The 20842-nt window shown below is 49.2% G+C and overlaps 1 protein-coding gene across 4 annotated transcripts in view; it reads left to right on the top strand.

Annotated features, from left to right (window-relative positions):
- The window catches only part of C5H7orf57 (chromosome 5 C7orf57 homolog), a 154692-nt gene that overhangs the window by 41868 nt on the left and 91982 nt on the right, over positions 1–20842 (top strand). The window lies entirely within an intron of this gene.

Raw genomic sequence — 20842 nt, 5'->3', positions numbered from 1 at the left:
ACTGCGCATCGGCATCAAATCGGGATCGCAAGGTGACTTTCACCATGCGATCTGCACTAACTTTTCTTACGATTTTGACTATATAGTCAAAATCGTAAGAAAATCTCACCGTGTGTGCACACCATTAGAGTTCTCTGAGGATTGGAGTTGAGAAACACTGCTCTAATTGATTAGTCTGTGGTCTGCTGTGCTAAATGACTTGCTGTAGCTGCCACACACATTACCAAGTTACTGACTGCTCCCTTTGTTTGTCTGCATTTGAAAATCCCTTTTTATACATACAGATGTCTCAACATAAGGTACATTGTTACTGCAGTCATGCCAAATGGGCCTTCTTGGCGTGTGAGGTCCCATGTTACTGCTAACATCGGGTATCTTCTTTCCTTTTTTTTTTTTTTTTGTGTGTGTTCGTTTGTCTCTGTACTCTAACGCACATCTTAAGTCTCAATGTGATGTGACTTGGATACACCAAGAGACTTTGCAGATTAATTTGATATGAGTCTGTATAGAAAGGGCTACGATGCAGTGGTTGCAGCTTTTTTCCGTGTAATATTCCATTGTGCTTTTGTATGCAGACTCTCACACCGAGATATAAGTGTCCTAGAAGCATCGTGTTGTGACTAAGACCTGGCGGCTCTCTTGCACTGCTTGAGGCTAGATGTATGAGGACACATCTGTACCTTCAGTAATTATAAAAATAAAGTCCCCTATGCCACTAACACTTTAGATATTAACCATAAGGGCTAAAACACACTACACGGTTGTTGCCGGCCGGGAAAAAGCCGGACGGCTTTTTCCCGTGCCGGCATTGTAGTTAACAGTGTGAGGGGTAGGGTCCCTTCACACTGCACGGCCCCGGCCCGGCTGCCGGGTTGCAGCCGGGTCTCACCACTGGAAGGTCCGGCGGCCGGGCGGCCGCCGGGCCGTCCTTGGAGCCAGTGAACCGTGTGTGTGAAGGGGAGCTTTCACACACAACGGTTTCTTCTGCAGCCGTGTCTGATGCTGCGCATGCGCACAGCATCACACACGGCTCAAAGCCGTCCTGTGTGACAGACACTGCCGGTTTCTCCCGGATGGCAAAAAGCCGGACAAACTTTGTCCGGCTTTTTGCCATCCGGGGAAAACCGGAGTGTGTGTTACAGCCCTAAAGGTAAAATATATTGTTCAGTAATTGACATCCCATTGTGGCTCTATTTTAAAGTATTACCTTTCCATTCTATTACACCTTCTACAGTACATCTTAAGTAGAGTGTTGTAATGTGATCAAATAAAAAAATCTAACAGTGCAGTTATTACTGTTACTGTGTCCTTACTGGGCCTGTACTGTGTATGAAATAACAAGTCCACACAGTACACTTCTGCAAAGCCTGTCATTCACTCTTTATTTGCTGTGTAAGATGCGCCCATATTTGCTAAGAGACTCCTGAATTTCCGAGAAGTCTGAGACATCAGACCAGCTTCTTGACTCTGCCCAGTTTCCCAGAGAAGGGTGTGGTCCGAGGGCTTGTTGATGCAGTGAATGCCATCATTGCCCTGCCCCTGCTGCACAAATTGACATTATTTTCCATTTAGCTTAAAAACCACAGTCAGTACCTGCTGACATTAAATAAAACATACAGGTTGTAATTCTGCCATTCTTTGCTTTAACCAAATAGCTCAGTCTCCTGTAAGTTTTTTTTTTTTTTTTTTTATGCCTACATCATTTACATCCTATAATCTGTCTGCATCATGTCATAATCTTTCCCTTTTATTTAAACTTTCCTGGCTTTATATTAAAATTGAGTTGCAGGGACAGTGGGTAGAAGAATTGTCACATGCTTCCCAACTGCCCTGCTTTGGTGGGTCCGTTCCGTGGGTCGTCCACCCCCCGCCCCCCCACCTGAATTACAGCTCACAAATTTTGGGAAGTATGCTACCAGTTTAATCTTGAGCACTTTGGAGGAGTCTTTCACATCTTCAAATGATTCTTCCTAAAGGGGGGGGGGGGGGGGGGGGGGTACACACGGAGAGATCCGTGCTTAATTTCTAAGCAATCTGACTAGAAGATGGCATAAACCAGCTGGGCCTACCTCCAAAAGGGATATGGTCGTTAGGTCGACCACTGAAGGTGGACATTGCCATTAGGTCGACATAAGTTTTTCACTTTAAAAATTAAAAATAAAAAAAAATTGGGGGATTTATTCATCCTTAACGATCCACGTGGACTATGATTGGAACGGTAACCTGTGCCGAGCGAGGCACCTAGCCCAAAGCATGGTGAGCGAAGCTGTGCACTAGTTTGGGTTCCCCGTCACTTTATGGAGAAAACGACACTACAAACAGTAAAACAACAACTTGTGTCGACCTTCAGTGGTCGACCTAATGAGTGTCGACCTAAGTTGGGTCGACCCAATGACCCATACCCCTCCAAAAAGCAATTTTTATTTTTTTTGATACATAGTCCATATTGGGAATATAGGGGACTGCGGTCTGCAGTGCTAATTACCCTTTTGCAGGTGATCTCTGTTGAATGCTCTACATTAAGTTATTGTTACATTGCTAGAATACATAAACCCAGAGCCGGCCCTAAACAATATGATGCCCTAGGCAAGATTTGGGCTGGTGCCCCCTTGCAGACGCTAGTTCCGCCTCTGACCCTATACCCCTTTCCCAGCCCCATGACCCCTCACCCATATTTTAAATAGGAACAGTGTGCACTTTCGGTGCGCAGCCCAAAATGAGGCGTGTTCTTGCTGGGAAGGGGCATGGCCACACAATATCACCCCCAGTTGAAATTACGCAACACAGTACTGCAACTTTATTCACATTATATCATACAATAGTGTCCCTTATTCATGTTACATCACACATTAGTACAATGTTACTCCTCACAGTAGTGCCCCTTATTCACATTACACCACACCATATTGCTCTTTATTCACATTAGACCACACAGTAGTGCCCTTTCTATACAGCACGTTAAGCCACAAAGTACTGTAGTACACCTTATACACATAGTGCCGCACATTAGTAATGTATTTCGTATACAGATACAGCCGCAGTCACGCACAGAATATAGGCATACTGCACATCATTTTAATCAGCAGAAGCTGCTTGTGCCCCATGGCATTTCAAATGCCCTAGGCATTTGCCTAGTTTGCCTATGCCTGGGGCCGGCTCTGCATAAACCATAGTTTCTGCATCATTTCATGAAATATGGGGTTGATAAATATGCACTAGTGTCTTCACATGGTTTTCTCTCAATCTACTTAGGGCTACACTTCTCCGATTCCTCTCACACTAATTAAGGCCCTCTTTAAAGTGTTAGAGACATTTTGCTGCTGTTAGCCTTGACAAAATGGCCAATCGCTGCTTATCCCTATTCAATAGAGGTTTAATGGTGGAGAATTGTGAGATACCTTTGAGCTTGCGCTACTTTCTTAACTTTTTGTAAAAAAAAAAAAAACATTGAAATGCCCAGCATTAGGTTGTGCTCCTCAGAAGATGCCATCATGGAGGAGTTGGAGTTTGGACCAGTGGTGTGCAGAGAGGTAATTGGCTGAGGAGACACTGGCTAGTATCAGAGCCAGATTTACACACAATATGTGAACCCAGTGGTTCATGTGGGCATTATACAAAGGTGCAGCAGTAAATACTGCTGGAAATTCGGGGCGTTTTGATCAGAGCTGTGCGGACAAGGTTGGCAGGGGAGATACTGCCTCGCCCAGTACTGCAAGTATGGCGGTACTGCGTACCGGTAAGAAATTGCCAGCTGGTTCGCAGGGCCGCCACCTTGCAGACACCATGCATGCGCTTCTCCTTCCCCCCTTCAGTCTGTAGACCAGCAGTTTCTCCACCCCCTTTGAGTCCGACAGCGGCGTGTACTCAAACGCCGGTTCATGAGCCAATCGGAGCTCGTGGACCAGCAGCCAGTCAGGAGCCGCTGCTGCTGGACTGCGAGCTCTGATTGGCTCGCGGACCGGTGCCAGAATCTGAGCTACAGGACGCCGTCTCTGCAAGAGGAGGCCGGACTGAGGTCAAGAGAGGCGCGTGCTGTGCTCTCCTCTCCCCGACAGCAGCAGCAGACAGTGCTGGCAGCAGCAACAACTGTGAGTTGCGCTGCTGGTCACATATCTGGCACTCTGGGGACATGTGTGTATCTGGCACTGTGGGGGCATATGTGTATTTAGCACTGCACGATTGGGGTCATATGTGTATCACACCCCTATTTTCATTGGCCACACCCATTTTTTGGCGCGCGCACACAGTACCACTAAGGATTTTTTTCTACTTGAACCACTGGCCTCACCTGTCATAGACCTTTTACTCCAGAGTTTTGACTATAAAAATGATTACAATAATATGAAGAAGATAGAGATGTAACCCTGTTCAGCTTTGCTGGGTTGTGGCTTGTTGCATGGCAAGCCAGGCTGCAGCTGGCGATCGCTTCATGAATTCCTGTGGACTTAGGGACATGCACGTCCTAGTTGCAAGCACACTAGTTGTGCCAGTGATGCATGCGAAGCTGAGCAGGGCTACATCTGTATTATATCTTTATTTTTATTTATCTTGCGTCCTAGAGGATGCTGGGGACTCCAAAAGGACCATGGGGTATAGATGGGATCCACAGGAGCTTGGACACACTGAAAAGACTTTGGGGGTAATTCCAAGTTGATCGCAGCAGGATATTTTTTAGCAGTTGGGCAAAACCATTTGCACTGCAGGGGGGGCAGATATAACATTTGCAGAGAGAATTAGATTTGGGTGGGTTATTTTGTTTCTGTGCAGGGTAAATACTGGTTGCTTTATTTTTACACTGTAATTTAGATTGCAGATTGAACTCACCACACCCAAATCTATCTCTCTCTGCACATGTTATATCTGCCCCCCCTGCAGTGCACATGGTTTTGCCCAACTGCTAAAAAATTTCCTGCTGCGATCAACTTGGAATCACCCCCTTTAACTGGGTGTGAACTTGCTCCTCCCTCTACGCCCCTCCTCCAGACCTCAGTTAGACTTTGTGCCCAGGACTGACTGGACACTCACTAGGGGAGCTCTCCTGAGTTTCTCTAGAAAAGACTTTTGTTAGGTTTTTTATTTTCAGGGAGACCTGCTGGCTACAGGCTCCCTGCAGCGAGGGACTGAGGGGAGAGAAGTCAGACCTACTTCTACTTAGTTTAAGGGCTGTGCTTCTTAGGCTACTGGACACCATTAGCTCCAGAGGGTTCGATCACTTGGTGCACCTAGCTGCTTGTTCCCGGAGCCGTGCCGTCACCCCCCTCACAGAAGCCAGAAGAAAGAAGCTGGTTGAGTATGCAGAAGGCAGAAGACTTCAGTAACGAGGTACAGCGTAGCGCTGCACTCCATGCTCCCACACACTACACCAACGGCACTTACAGGGTGCAGGGCGCTGGGGGGCGCCCTGGGCAGCAGTTACTGAGGTCTGGGATACCGGCAGAAGGCTTTTCGGTGCCTCGGCACCGTTTTTCAAACCCCCGCCGGCATTTTCAGTTTTCAAATTTAGCGGGCTGAAGCGTGCTGGGAAGGGGCGGAGCTTAGCCACGCGGCTCATCAGCGCCATTTTTCCTCATACACGTGGCTGCATGAGACGCTGGCCCGGGACCTCCAAAAGCTCCACTACAAGTAACGGGGAGCTAATCGGGGGGGGGGGGGACGGGGGCGGGGGGCACAGTCTTATGGTGCATATTTATTGTTTTTGAAGCAGCGCTTTTTACATATAATATTTGGTGTGATATATGGGCGCTGGGGTGTGAGCTGGCATACTCGCTCCGTGTTCCTCTATCCAGGCTTCCTTGTGGACCTGTCCCCTAGCTGAGGCATTGTGTGTCGATACTCAGTGTCAGCATGTCTGAGGCTGAATGTTATTCCCCGGAGGAGGTTACTGGGCGAGCAGATGCGGGTCTGGAATTGGCTATGTCAGTGCAGCCGACACCTGATTTACTCACATTAAGTACACTTAATACAATGTGGCTTCTTTATCAAAGAGGTTAGATAGATCAGAGTCGCAGACACAGGTGTGGAGGAAATCCATGGAGGATGCTTTGTCTCAGGTGCGGACCCCATCGGGGTCGCAAAAGCGGCCGTTTACCCAAGTGGTAGATACTGATACCGACACGGATTCTGATTCCGAGGTCGATTTCACTGAGGCTGCTTTACATCCACGATTAGTTAAGAGTATTCAGTACAAGATTGTGGCTATAAAAGATGTTTTACGCATTTCTGATGAACCTGCGGTGCAGGAAACAAGGATTTGTTTGTTCAAAGGGAAAAAACCTGAGGGGAAGTTTCCCCCCTCTCATGAAATGAATACTTTGTGAAAAGGCTTGGGAGTCGCCGGACAAGAGGTGGCAGATTCCCAAGAGGATTTACATGGCGTATCCTTTCCCCTCTGATGACAGGGAAAAATGGGAGGCGTCTCCGAATGTTGACAAAGCTCTATCTCGTTTGTCTAAGGAGGTGGCGCTTCCGTCTCCAGACACGGCAGCTCTCAAGGATCCGGCAGATCGCAAGCTGGAGACGTCTCTGAAGTCCATTTTCGCTAATACGGGTGCATTGCTCAGACCTGCGGTGGCGTCGGTATGGGTGAGTAGTGCTATTGCTAAATGGGCTGAGAATTTAGCTGCTGATATGGATACCCTTGATAAACATAATGTTCTTTTGACTCTTGGTTATATCAAGGAAGCTGCAGATTACCTGAAGGATGCGGCGAGGGATGTTGGTCTCTTGGGATCAAGAGCCAATGCCATGGCGATCTCGGCCAGGAGGGCGCTGTGGATCCATCAATGGAATGCTGATCCATAGCTCTCTTGGAGTCGGCAAGCTCTACCCTTCAAAGGTAATGTCTTGTTTGGGGACGGCTTGGCTGACCTGGTCTCTACCGCGACTGCGGGTAAGTCATCGTCTTTTCTTCCCTATGTTCCCACCACAGAAAAAGGCACCACATCAGCAGATGCAGTCCTTTCGTCCAAATAAATACAGGCGTGGAAAAGGTTCATCCTTCCTCGCTTCAAAAGGTAGAGGAAGGGGAAGGAAGTCGCCTGCAGTGTCAGGCACCCAGGACCAAAAGTCCTCCCCTGCCTCTACAAAGTCCACCGCATGACGCTGGGGCTTCCCTGGGGGAGTCCGGACCGGTGGGGGGGCCGTCTGAATCCAGACCTGACTGAAGATCCGCAATCAGGCCTGGATCCTTGGGTCCTAGAGATTGTATCTCAGGGATACAAGCTGGAGTTTCAGGAGGTGCCCCCTCACCGGTTTTTCATTTCGGCCTTACCAGTGTCCCTTCCGGACAGGGAAGTGGTGCTGGCAGCAATACAAAAGTTGTGTCAACAGAGGGTCATTGTTCCCGTTCCCCCGTCCCAACGGGGGGAGGGGTTCTACTCGAGCCTCTTTGTTGTACCGAAACCGGACGGTTCGGTCAGACCGATTCTGAATCTAAAATCCCTCAATCCATACTTGAAAGTTTTCAAGTTCAAGATGGAATCTCTTCGAGCTGTGATTTCCAGCCTAGAAGGGGGGGATTTTATGGCGTCAGTCGACATAAAGGATGCCTACTTACACGTCCCGATATATCCTCCGCGTCAAGCCTTCCTCAGGTTTGCGGTACAGGATTCTCATTACCAATTGCAGACGTTGCCGTTTGGGCTTTCCACGGCCCCGAGGATTTTCACCAAGGTCATGGCAGAAATGATGGTTCTCCTTCGCAAGCAAGGGGTTACCATTATCCCGTACTTGGACAATCTCCTGATACAGGCGAGGTGCAAGGAACGGTTGCTGAGAAGTGAGTTTGTCACTGTCGGTTTTGCGACAGCACGGTTGGGTGCTAAATTTGCCAAAATCTCAGTTGATTCCGACCACTCGGCTGCCTTTTCTGGGCATGCTTCTGGACACGGAGTAACGGAGAGTGTTTCTTCCGGAAGAAAAAGCTCTGGAACTGCAGACGATGGTCGGAACTTCTGAGGCCGACAAGTGTGTCGATTCATCACTGTACTCGGGTTCTGGGGAAAATGGTTGTGGCGTACAAAGCCATTCCATTTGGCAGGTTTCATGCCCGGGTGTTTCAGTGGGACCTGCTGAGCAAATGGTCCGGGTCTCACCTGCACATGCCCCGGAAGATAAGTCTATCTCCCAGGGCCAGGATTTCTCTCCTGTAGTGGCTACAAAGTTCTCACCTCCTAGGAGGGTGCCGGTTCGGTATCCAGGACTGAGTACTACTGACAACAGATGCAAGTCTCAGAGGCTGGGGCGCAGTCGCCCAAGGAAGAAATTTCCAGGGGAAATGGTCGCTCCAGGAAGCTTGTCTCCACATAAATGTGCTCGAGTTAAGAGCCATTTACAACTGCCTGCTACAAGCAAAAAGCCTACTTCAGGGTCGTCCTGTCCTCGTAAAGTCGGACAACATCACAGCGGTGGCGCATATAAACCGTCAAGGCGGCACAAGGAGCAGGGCGGCTATGGCGGAGGCCACAAGAATCCTTCGCTGGGCAGAACAACACGTGAGCGCCCTGTCAGCAGTCTTCCTTCCGGGAGTGGACAACTTGGAAGCAGATTTCCTCAGCAGACACGATCTCCATCCGGGAGAGTGGGCTCTTCACCAAGAGGTATTTGCAGAGGTGACGAAGGGTTGGGGAATTCCGCTGATCGACATGATGGCGTCTCGCCTCAACAAGAAGCTTCCGAGGTATTGTTCCAGGTCAAGGGACCCCCAAGTCAGTGCAGTGGACGCCCTGGTGACTCCGTGGGTGTTCCAGTCAGTGTATGTGTTCCCTCCACTTCCTCTCATTCCAAAGGTACTGGGAATCATTCGACGAGCAAGGGTTCAGGCGATTCTCGTCGTTCCAGATTGGCCAAGAAGGGCCTGATATCCGGATCTTCAGGAATTACTTGTGGAAGATCCTTGGCCGCTTCCTCTAAGAGAGGACCTGTTATTGCAGGAACCATGCGTGTTTCCAGACTTACCGGGGCTGTGTTTGACGGCATGGAAGTTGAGCGCCAAATCTTAGCTCGAAAAGGTATTCCCGGGGAGGTCATTCCCACTCTCCTTAAGACTAGGAAGGAGGTTACGGCAAAACATTTTCACCGTATTTGGAGAAAGTATGTTTCGTGCTGTGAGACTAACATGGCTCCTGCGGAAGAATTCCACTTAGGTCGGTTTCTCCATTTTTTGCAGGCAGGCGTCGATGCAGGCCTGAAATTAGGCTCCATCAAAGTGCAGATTTCGGCTTTATCTATTTTCTTTCAAAAAGAATTGGCTGTCCTCCCAGAGGTTCAGACCTTTGTGAAAGGAGTGATTCATATTCATCCTCCGTTTGTGCCCCCTGTGGCACCATGGGATCTTGAGGTGGTCTTGCAGTTTTTTATGTCTTCCTGGTTTGAACCTTTGCATAAGGTTGAGTTAAAGTTTCTTACTTAGAAGGTAGTCATGCTGTTGGCTCTGGCGTCTGCCAGGCGAGTGTCAGAGTTGGCGGCCTTATCTCATAAGAGTCCGTACTTGATTTTCCATTCGGATAGAGCGGAATTAAGGACTCGTCAACCGTTTCTGCCGAAGGTGGTTTCTTCGTTCCACATTAACCAACCTATTGTAGTACCCGTGGCTACGGATGCTGTGGCAGTTCCAAAGTCTCTGGATGTTGTGAGCTTTAAAAATCTACATCGCCAGAACGGCTGTTGACAGGAAGACAGAGGCACTGTTTGTCCTGTATGCTTCCAACAAGATTGTTCATCCTGCTTCGAAACAGACCATTGCACGCTGGATTTGTAGTACGATTCAGCAAGCTCATTCTTCGGCTGGCCTACCGGTGCCGAAGTCAGTAAAGGCCCACTCTACCAGGAAGGTGGGCTCATCTTGGGCGGCTGCCCGAGGGGTCTCTGCACTTCAGCTTTGCCGAGCAGCTACCTGGTCGGGTTCAAACACTTTTGCTAAGTTTTACAAGTTTGACACCCTAGCTGAGGAGGACCTCATGTTTGCTCAATCTGTGCTGCAGAGTCGTCCGCACTCTCCCGCCCGGTCTGGAGCTTTGGTATAAACCCCATGGTCCTTTTGGAGTCCCCAGCATCCTCTAGGACGTAAGAGAAAATAGGATTTTGGTACCTACCGGTAAATCCTTTTCTCATAGTCCGTAGAGGATGCTGGGCGCCCATCCCAGTGCGGACTTTTACTTGCGGTGTATTCTTGCGGGTTAAATTAGTTTATACACGGGTTGTGTATTTATTGGTTTCAGCTTGTTGCTGTTGTTAATTCATACTGTTATCTGGTTTACTGTTACTCCGGTTTACTGTTACTCCGGTTTGTGGTGTGGGCTGGTATGTTGTAGTCCTTAGTTTAAACAAAAATTCTTTCCTCAAAATGTCCGTCTCTCCTGGGCACAGTTCCTATAACTGAGGTCTGGAGGAGGGGCATAGAGGGAGGAGCCAGTTCACACCCAGTTAAAATCTTTTCAGTGTGCCCAAGCTCCTGCGGATCCCGTCTATACCCCATGGTCCTCGTATTTGAATAGGGGGTGGGGCCTAACCGCCACAAATAACATAGACTTGCTTCACTAGGTCCCACCCCCTCCGCACTGACTGCGAATGTCTGTTGCTGTTTTTCCCATTCTGCCCACTTCACTAGGAAGTGGGCAGAATGCGGGAGAGTGTCTACTCTTGCAGGGGTGAAGGATCCAGGAGAGTAGGCAAGTATGCAGTACTGTACCTCTGTATGTAACTCTGAGCAGGGCCGGTTCTAGCCCTTGTGGCGCCCCGGGCGAAAATAGGGGCATGGCTTCATAACGGGGCGTGGTCATTGTGCCCCCATTAGTATTGCCCCTAGTTGTATTGCCCCAGTTTGTGCCCCCAGTAGTGTTTGTGTGGCTTTTAAAAATAAAATAAATTAATAAATACCATCCCCGTTCCAGATTCCCGACCGCTGCTGCCCTCCGTCTCTGGCCGCTGGCGCCGCTCCTCTGATCTATGGGAGAGACGTCATGACGTCTCTCCCATAGAACCGCATAGACACTAGAGGTCAATCATGACCCCTAGTGTCTAAGTGCCGCTCACACAATACCGTGCGGTGCATCGCGCACCACACAGCAGTACCGGCACGAGGAAGGCGGCTCCCTGGGCAACAGTACCATGTGCCCGTACCAAGATCCGCTACTGTCTGTGAGGAGTAGCAATGCGTAAGGAAACGTATTGCCGTTTGCAGCGCATGTGAATTAAGCTCTTAACCCATCTGTCTAATCAGTAGCGGATCTTGATACGGGCACACAGGACTTTTGCCCGTGGCGCCACCTTCTGGAGGGCGCCGGCGCCATCCGGAGGGCGCCGCACCATGGCAAGATCTGCTACTGTTTGGCAGTGCCCCCCGCCGTGAAGGGAACTAGACGCTATCCGTCTAGTTTCCCTTTGTGGAGAGGACCTTTGCTCTGCGGTGCGCGATGATGTCATTGCGCACCGCACAGCATTGTGGGACTGGCACAGACGCTAGGTGTCATAATTGACCTCTAGTGTCTATCTATGCTGTGCTATGGGAGAGATGTCATGACGTCTCTCCCATAGATCCAAGGAGCGGCGCTGGCGGAGGTCAGCAGCGGTCGGGAATCAGGAGCGGGGATAGTAAGTATTTCAATTTTTTTTTTTTTTATGTAAGCGGCGCTACTCTACAGGGGCACAACTCTTCAGGGGGCACAAATGGGGGCACAACTCTACAGGGGGCGTAACTGACCACGCCCCTGTATGAAGCCACGCCCCTATTTTCACCCGGGGCACCACAAGGGATACAACCGGCCCTGTGTCGACTGTTCCCTCTATCCCTACATATTTTTAGGATCCCTTATTCCACTAGTTTCAGTAGTTCATTTTCCCGCTAGTGCCTTATTTGTTCTAAGGACAGTGGTGTATGTGTTTTTTTTGTTTTGTTTTTTTCCCTCTGTGTCCTTCTCTCCATACATTATCTACTGTAGCAGTTGTCTGCATTTGTGCCCATATCTCCCTGTAACATCAGTACGTTTCATACATTGGGCTTAATTCAGACCTGTTCGCTGCTGTGTATTTTCGCACAGCAGCCGATCAGGTCTGAACTGAGCCGGCGCCGCAGTGCGCCGGCGCATACTATCCGACTGCTGTCTCAGCTCTGCGATTGCCTCTGCCTAATTGACAGGCAGAGGTGTTCGCTGGGCGGGAAGGGGCGGGCCGGAGGTGTTTGGCTGCCATGTAGGGGGCACGGTCCGGGCAACGTAGGTGTGCCCGCACCGTTGTGGGGGCGGGCCGTGGCGGCTGCGTGACATCACACGCAGCCGCTGCGACCCAACAGCGACGAGTAGCTCCTGCCAGCGCGCAGGAGCTGTGCTGGCAAGGAGCTACTCCTAAAATACAAAAGCATCGCCACTGTGCGATGCTTTTGTGCTTGGGGTTTGGGCCTGACATGCGGGGTGGACTAGCCCTGTGCTTGGGCGTCCCTCCGCATATCTGTGTGAGTGACCGTAGATGTGCTAAATTTAGCACATTTACGATCAGGTCCGAATTAGGCCATTATCGCCTCCTAGGTCATAAATCAGTTAGATTTCTCATGCGTCCTAGAGGATGCTGGGGTCCACTTCAGTACCATGGGGTATAGACTGTTTTGGCGCCCTGAGCAGCATGAACCAACTCTCACTGGCAAAAGGTAGCATACTTTGATTTTTTTCAGGGTCCTACACCCCGCCAGTATAAATATTGTATGTGAAGCCTGAGGGGAAGGGCGCCATTACAGGGGCGGAGCTTCTTCCTCAGGCAGCCAGCACCATTTCATCCCAGCGGCAGCAGGGGAAGACACGCTGATCCTCCTCTCCACGTCTGAACAAGTATCAGGGTGCAAAAAGGGGGGAGCGACTGTAATATTTAGGTGCTCAAACCTATTATTGACAATATATAAGCGCTTGAAAGGTCTCTGTATAAAAGACGATACACAGGGATTTTTTAATTTGGCTGTGAGCTGGCAATTCCTTTCTGTGTTCCTCTGACAGATTTTACTGTGGGTCTGTCTCCAGTAGCCCCCCGGAGTGTCTGTGGTGTGATTTTGCACGTGTGTGTGACATGTCTGAGGCAGGGAGCTCTTCCCCTGAGGAAGCCATTTTAGGGACACAAGTATGTAATGTGGTGGCGCTGCCGTCGCAGCAGAAGCCTGAGTGGGTGAAAGAATTACGTGATAGTGTGAGTCATATTAGTAAGAGATTAGATAGATCTGAGTCTCATGCAGAAAACTGGAGAAAATCCGTGGAAGACGTGATTTTTAATAATCCTACCTTTTCATCCACAGGGGACCCCTCTGGTTCCCAAAAAGGGTAATTCGCACAAGTAATACAGAATGATAGACACGGACTCTGATTCCTGTGTCGACACTAGTGATTCCAGGGGAATTGATCTAAAATTAGCAACAATCATGTATTGAATGATTTTTGCTATCAGGGAGGTGTTAAAGGTTACAGAGCCCCCTCCCTTACCACCTGATGTAACTCTACCTTCATCTTATGAACTGAACAGACTCTTCGAAGGAGTCTGGGCAAACCCTGAAAAGAAATTCCAGATTCCCAAAAGAATTTGGGCAGCTTATCCCTTTCCTGCAGAGGACAGGAAAAGGTGGGAGTCGCCTCCCATTTTAGACAGTGCCCTGTCATGGTTAACAAAAAAGGTGATTCTCCCTGCGCCTGGGACAGCTTCATTAAAGGAGTCGGCAGACCGCAAGTTAGAGACAACGTTGAAATCTATGTGACCAATGGGACATTACTCAGACGTACCATTGCGTGGGTGAGTAGTGCTATAGAAAAGTGGTCAGAAAACTTGTCAACAGACATTGACACTGTAGATAAAGATGAGATACTCCTAACGTTAGGTCATATCAAGGACGCTGCAGCTTACATGCTGGAAGCCATGAAAGATATTGGTCTCTTGGGATCAAGAGCCGCTACCATGGTGATTCCAGCACGTAGGGCGTTATGGATTCGCCAGTGGAATGCAGACGCAGACTCCAAAAGAAATATGGAGGCTCTCCTGTACAAGGGCGAGGCGTTGTTTGGGGAGCGTCTGGATGCCTTAGTTTCTGCGGCTACCGCAGGTAAGTCGACATTTCTGCCTTCTGCACCAGCGCCGGCAAAAAAGACACATCACTATCAGATGCAGTCCTTTCAGCCCAATAAATACAAAAAGGACAAAGGTTCCCCTTTCTTTGCAGGTAAAGGAAGGGGAAAAGGTAAAAAGTCCACCGCGTCTCCAGGATCACAGAAGCAGAAATCGGCCTCTGTCTCTGCAAAAACTTCAGCATGACGCTGGGGCTCCCTCGCGGGAGTCCGCTCAGGTGGGGGCGCGTCTGAAACTCTTCAGTCCAATTTGGGTTCAATCGGACCTGGACCCCTGGATCTTACGAATAGTGTCCCAGGGGTACAAGTTAGAGTTTCAAGACATTCCCCCTTGCCGATTTTTCAAATCAGCCTTACCAGCTTCTGTTCCAGACAAAACAGAGGTAACAGAAGCGATACAAAAATTATGTCCGGATCAAGTAATTGTCCTGGTTCCCTTGTCACAACAAGGAGAAGGGATTTATTCAAGCCTTTTTGTAGTACCGAAGCCGGATGGCTCTGTCAGACCGATTCTAAACCTGAAAGCACTGAATCTCTACCTAAAAAAAGTTCAAATTCAAGATGGAATCTCTAAGGGCAGTGATTTCCAGTCTGGAGGACAAGGAATTCATGGTGTCAGTGGACATAAAAGATGCCTACTTACATGTTCCAATCTATCCTCCACATCAAGCTTATTTGAGATTCGCAGTACAGGGTTGTCATTACCAATTTCTCTAACGTCCTAGTGGATGCTGGGGACTCCGTAAGGACCATGGGGAATAGACGGGCTCCGCAGGAGACATGGGCACTTTAAGAAAGAATTTAGATTCTGGTGTGCTCTGGCTCCTCCCTCTATGTCCCTCCTCCAGACCTCAATTTGAATCTGTGCCCGGACGAGCTGGGTGCTTTTCAGTGAGCTCTCCTGAGCTTGCTGTGAGAAAGTATTTTGTTAGGTTTTTTATTTTCAGGGAGCTCTGCTGGCAACAGACTCCCTGCAACGTGGGACAGAGGGGAGACGAGCAGCCCTACTCTCTGAAGCTAGGTCCTGCTTCTTAGGCTACTGGACACCATTAGCTCCAGAGGGATCGTACACAGGATCTCACCCTCGTCGTCCGATCCCAGAGCCGCGCCACCGCCCCCCTCGCAGAGCCGGAAGACCGAAGCCGTGTGAGTATGAGAAGCAAGAAGACTTCGAAATCGGCGGCAGAAGACTCCGGTCTTCACTGAGGTAACGCACAGCACTGCAGCTGTGCGCCATTGCTCCCACACACCTCACATTCTCCGGTCACTGGGCAGCATTTGGACCTTTTTTTGGCAAAAGTGAACATATATACAGTTGGGCACTGTATATATGTATGAGCCCCGCCAAGAAAATACATATTTAAGCGGGACAGAAGCCCGCCGTCGAGGGGGCGGGACTTCTTCCTCAGCACTCACCAGCGCCATTTTTTTCTCCACAGCTCCGCTGAGAGGAAGCTCCCCAGGCTCTCCCCTGCAGATACACTGTAGAAGAGGGTAAAAAGAGAGGGGGGGGACATAATTAGGCGCAAAAATCAATATAACAGCAGCTACTGGGTTTTTCATTAAGTTACTGTGTTATTCCTGGGTTTATAGCGCTGGGGTGTGTGCTGGCATACTCTCTCTGACTCTCCAAAGGGCCTTGTGGGGGAACTGTCTTCAAAAAGGGCATTCCCTGTGTGTGTGTGGTGTCGGTACGCTTGTGTCGACATGTTTGACGAGAGGCTATGTGGAAGCAGAGCGGGAGCAAATGAATGTGGTGTCTCCGCCGACACCTGATTGGATGGATATGTGGAAGGTTTTAAATGATAATGTTAATTCCTTGCATAAAAGGTTGGAAAAAGCTGAAGCCTCAGGACAGTCGGGGTCTCAGCCTGTGCCTGATCCTATGTCGCAGAGGCCGTCAGGGTCTCAGAAGCGCCCACTATCCCAAATTGTTGACACAGATACCGACATGGATTCTGACTCCAGTGTCGATTACGATGATGCAAAGTTGCAGCCTAAATTGGCTAAATCCATCCGTTATATGATTATAGCAATTAAGGATGTGTTGCACATCACAGAGGAAACCCCAGTCCCTGACCAGAGGGTTCATATGTATGGGGAAAAGAGGCAGGTGGTGACCTTTCCCCCTTCACACGAGCTAAATGAGTTATGTGAAAAGGCTTGGGAATCTCCAGATAAAAAACTGCAGATTTCCAAACGGATTCTTATGCCGTATCCTTTCCCGCCAACGGACAGGTTACGCTGGGAATCCTCCCCTAGGGTGGACAAAGCTTTAACACGCTTATCCAAGAAGGTAGCCCTGCCGTCACAGGATACAGCTACCCTCAAAGATGCTGCGGATAGAAAGCAGGAGGGTACCCTGAAGTCCATTTATACACATTCAGGTACCTTACTGAGGCCGGCGACCGCGTCGGCCTGGGTGTGTAGTGCTGTGGCAGCATGGACGGACACCTTGTCTGAGGAACTTGATACCTTAGACAAGGATACTATATTATTGACCCTGGGGCATATAAAAGACGCTGTCCTATATATGAGAGATGCTCAAAGAGACATTAGTCTACTGGGTTCTAGAATAAATGCTATGTCGATTTCTGCCAGAAGGGTCCTGTGGACTCTGCAATGGACAGGTGATGCCGACTCAAAAAGGCACATGGAGGTTTTACCTTACAAGGGTGAGGAATTGTTTGGGGAGGGTCTTTCGGACCTGGTCTCCACAGCTACTGCTAGAAAGTCAAATTTTTTGCCATATGTTTCCTCACAACCTAAGAGCACCGTATTACCAAATGCAGTCCTTTCGATCACAGAAAAGCAAGAAAGTCCGAGGTGCGTCCTTTCTTGGCAGGGGCAGAGGAAAGAAGCTGCACAACACAGCTAGTTCCCAGGAACAGAAGTCCTCCCCGGCTTCCACAAAATCCACTGCATGACGCTGGGGCTCCACAGGCGGAGCTAGGCCCGGTGGGGGCGCGTCTCTGAAATTTCAGCCACAAGTGGGTTCACTCCCAGTTGGATCCCTGGGCAATAGATATTGTGTCTCAGGGATACAAGCTGGAATTCGAAGAGATGCCCCCTCACCGATACCTCAAATCGGCCCTGCCAGCTTCCCCCTCGAGAGGGAAATAGTGTTAACTGCCATTCACAAATTGTATCTTCAACAGGTGGTGGTCAAGGTTCCCCTCCTTCAACAAGGAAGGGGTTATTATTCGACCATGTCTGTAGTACCGAAACCGGACAGTTCGGTCAGACCCATATTGAATTTAAAATCCCTGAACATGTACCTGAAAAGGTTCCGGTTCAAGATGGAATCGCTGAGAGCGGTCATCGCAAGCCTGGAAGGGGGGGATTTTATGGTGTCTCTGGACGTAAAGGATGCATACCTTCATGTCCCCATTTATCCACCTCATCAGGCGTACCTCAGATTTGTGGTACAGGATTGTCATTACCAATTTCAGACGTTGCCGTTTGGTCTCTCCACGGCTCCGAGAATATTTACCAAGGTAATGGCGGAAATGATGGTACTCCTGCGGAAGCAAGGGGTCACAATTATCCCATACTTGGACGATCTCCTCATAAAAGCGAGGTCAAGAGAGCAGTTGCTGATCAGCGTAGCACGTTCTCTGGAAGTGTTACGGCAACACGGCTGGATTCTAAATATTCCAAAGTCGCAGTTGATTCCTACGACTCGTCTGCCTTTCCTGGGCATGATTCTGGACACAGACCAGAAAAGGGTTTATCTCCCGATAGAGAGAGCTCAGGAACTCATGACACTGGTCAGGAACCTATTAAAACCAAAACAGTTGTCAGTGCATCACTGCACTCGAGTCCTGGGAAAGATAGTGGCATCATACAGGGCCATTCCCTTCGGCAGGTTCCATGCGAGGACCTTTCAATGGGACTTACTGGACAAATGGTCCGGATTACATCTTCAGATGCATCGGTTAATCACCCTATCCAACCAGGGCCAAGGTGTCTCTCCTGTGGTGGCTGCAGAGTGCTCACCTTCTCGAGGGCCGCAGATTCGGCATTCAGGACTGGGTCCTGGTGACCACGGATGCAAGCCTCCGAGGGTGGGGAGCAGTCACACAGGGAAGAAATTTCCAAGGTCTGTGGTCAAGTCAGGAGACTTGCCTTCACATCAACATCCTGGAACTAAGGGCCATATACAACGCCCTACGTCAAGCGGAGACCCTGCTTCGCGACCAACCGGTTCTGATACAGTCAGACAACATCACTGCTGTGGCTCATGTAAACCGACAGGGCGGCGCAAGGAGCAGGGTGGCAATGGCGGAAGCCACCAGAATTCTTCGCTGGGCGGAGAATCACGTAAGCGCACTGTCAGCAGTGTTCATCCCAGGAGTGGACAACTGGGAAGCAGACTTCCTCAGCAGGCACGACCTCCACCCGGGAGAGTGGGGACTTCATCAAGAAGTCTTCACGCAGATTGCAAGTCGGTGGGAACTGCCCCAGGTGGACATGATGGCATCCCGCCTCAACAAAAAGCTACAGAGGTATTGCGCCAGGTCAAGAGACCCTCAGGCGATAGCTGTGGATGCACTGGTGACACCTTGGGTGTTCCAGTCGGTCTAGGTATTTCCTCCTCTTCCTCTCATACCCAAGGTGCTGAGAATCGTAAGAAAAAGAGGAGTGAGAACAATACTCATTGTTCCGGATTGGCCAAGAAGGACTTGGTATCCAGATCTGCAAGAAATGCTCACAGAGGAACCGTGGCCTCTTCCTTTAAGACGGGACTTGGAACAGACAGGGCCCCTGTTGCAACAAGACTTACCGTGGCTGCGTTTGACGGCATGGCGGTTGAACGCCGGATCCTAGCAGAGAAAGGCATTCCGGATGAGGTTATTCCTACGCTGATAATGGCTAGGAAGGACGTGACAGCTCAACATTATAACCGTATATGGCGAAAATATGTTGCTTGGTGTGAGGCCAGGAATGCCCCTACGGAGGAATTCCAGCTGGGCCGTTTCCTTCACTTCCTACAGTCAGGAGTGACTTTGGGCCTGAAATTGGGGTCCATTAAGGTCCAGATTTCGGCCCTGTCCATTTTCTTTCAAAAAGAGCTGGCTTCTCTACCTGAAGTTCAGACGTTTGTAAAGGGAGTGCTGCATATTTAGCCCCCTTTTGTGCCTCCAGTGGCACCTTGGGATCTTAACGTGGTGTTGAGTTTCCTGAAATCCCACTGGTTTGAACCACTCAAAACGGTGGAATTGAAATCTCACGTGGAAGGTGGTCATGCTACTAGCCTTGGCTTCGGCTAGGCATGTGTCAGAATTGGCGGCTTTGTCACATAACCCTATCTGGTTTTCCATGCGGATAGAGCAGAATTGAGGACCCGTCCACAATTCCTGCCGAAAGTGGTTTCATCTTTTTATATAAACCAACCTATTGTGGTGCCTGTGGCTACTACTGACTTGGAGGATTCCGAGTTGCTTGATGTGGTCAGGGCTTTGAAGGTTTATGTAGCCAGAATGGCTAGGGTCAGGAAAACAGAGTCTTTGTTTATCCTGTATGCTTCCAACAAGCTTGGTGCTCCTGCTTCAAAGCAAACTATTGCTCGCTGCATCTGTAACACGATTCAGCAGGCTCATTCTGCGGCTGGATTGCCACTGCCAAAATCAGTTGAGGCCCATTCCACTAGGAAGGTGGGCTCTTCTTGGGTGGCTGCCCGAGGGGTCTCTGCATTACAGCTGTGCCGAGCAGCTACTTGGTCAGGTTCAAACACTTTTGCAAGGTTCTATAAGTTTGATACCCTGGCTGAGGAGGACCTTGTGTTTGCTCAATCGGTGCTGCAGAGTCATCCGCACTCTCCCGCCCGTTTGGGAGCTTTGGTATAATCCCCATGGTCCTTACGGAGTCCCCAGCATCCACTAGGACGTTAGAGAAAATAAGATTTTACTTACCGGTAAATCTATTTCTCGTAGTCCGTAGTGGATGCTGGGCGCCCGTCCCAAGTGCGGACTTCTTCTGCAATACTTGTATATAGTTATTGCTGCAATAAGGGTTATGTTATACAGGTTGAGTATCCCTTATCCAAAATGCTCGGGACCAGAGGTATTTTGGATATGGGATTTTTCCGTATTTTGGATTAATTGCATACCATAATGAGATATCATGGTGATGGGACCCAAGTCTAAGCACAGAATGTATTTGTTTCATATACACCTTCCACACACAGCCTGAAGGTCATTTTAGCCAATATTTTTGATAACTTTGTGCATTAAACTGTGTACATTCACACAATTAATTTGTTTCTTATACACACAGCCTGAAGGTCATTTAATACAATATTTTTAATAACTTTGTGTATTAAACAAAGTTTGTGTACATTGAGCCATCAAAAAACTAAAATTTCACTATCCCACTCTCACTCAAAAAAGTCCGTATTTCGGAATATTCCGTATTTCGGATATTTAGATATGGAATACTCAACCTGTAGTTGCATCAGGGTTGTACTGATGCTCTGTTGTTCATACTGTTGACTGGGTAAGTTTATCACAAGTTATACGGTGTGGCTGGTATGTATCTTGCCCTGGATTACCAAAATCCTTTCCTCTTACTGTCAGCTCTTCCGGGCACAGTTTCTCTAACTGAGGTCTGGAGGAGGGACATAGAGGGAGGAGCCAGAGCACACCAGAATCTAAATTATTTCTTAAAGTGCCCATGTCTCCTGCGGAGCCCGTCTATTCACCATGGTCCTTACGGAGTCCCCAGCATCCACTACGGACTACGAGAAATAGATT

This window comes from Pseudophryne corroboree, chromosome 5 (assembly GCF_028390025.1).
Source record: "Pseudophryne corroboree isolate aPseCor3 chromosome 5, aPseCor3.hap2, whole genome shotgun sequence".
In the NCBI taxonomy this organism is placed as follows: domain Eukaryota; kingdom Metazoa; phylum Chordata; class Amphibia; order Anura; family Myobatrachidae; genus Pseudophryne; species Pseudophryne corroboree.
The sequence above is the reverse complement of the archived record's forward strand: the minus strand, read 5'-3'. Positions and strand labels throughout refer to the sequence as shown.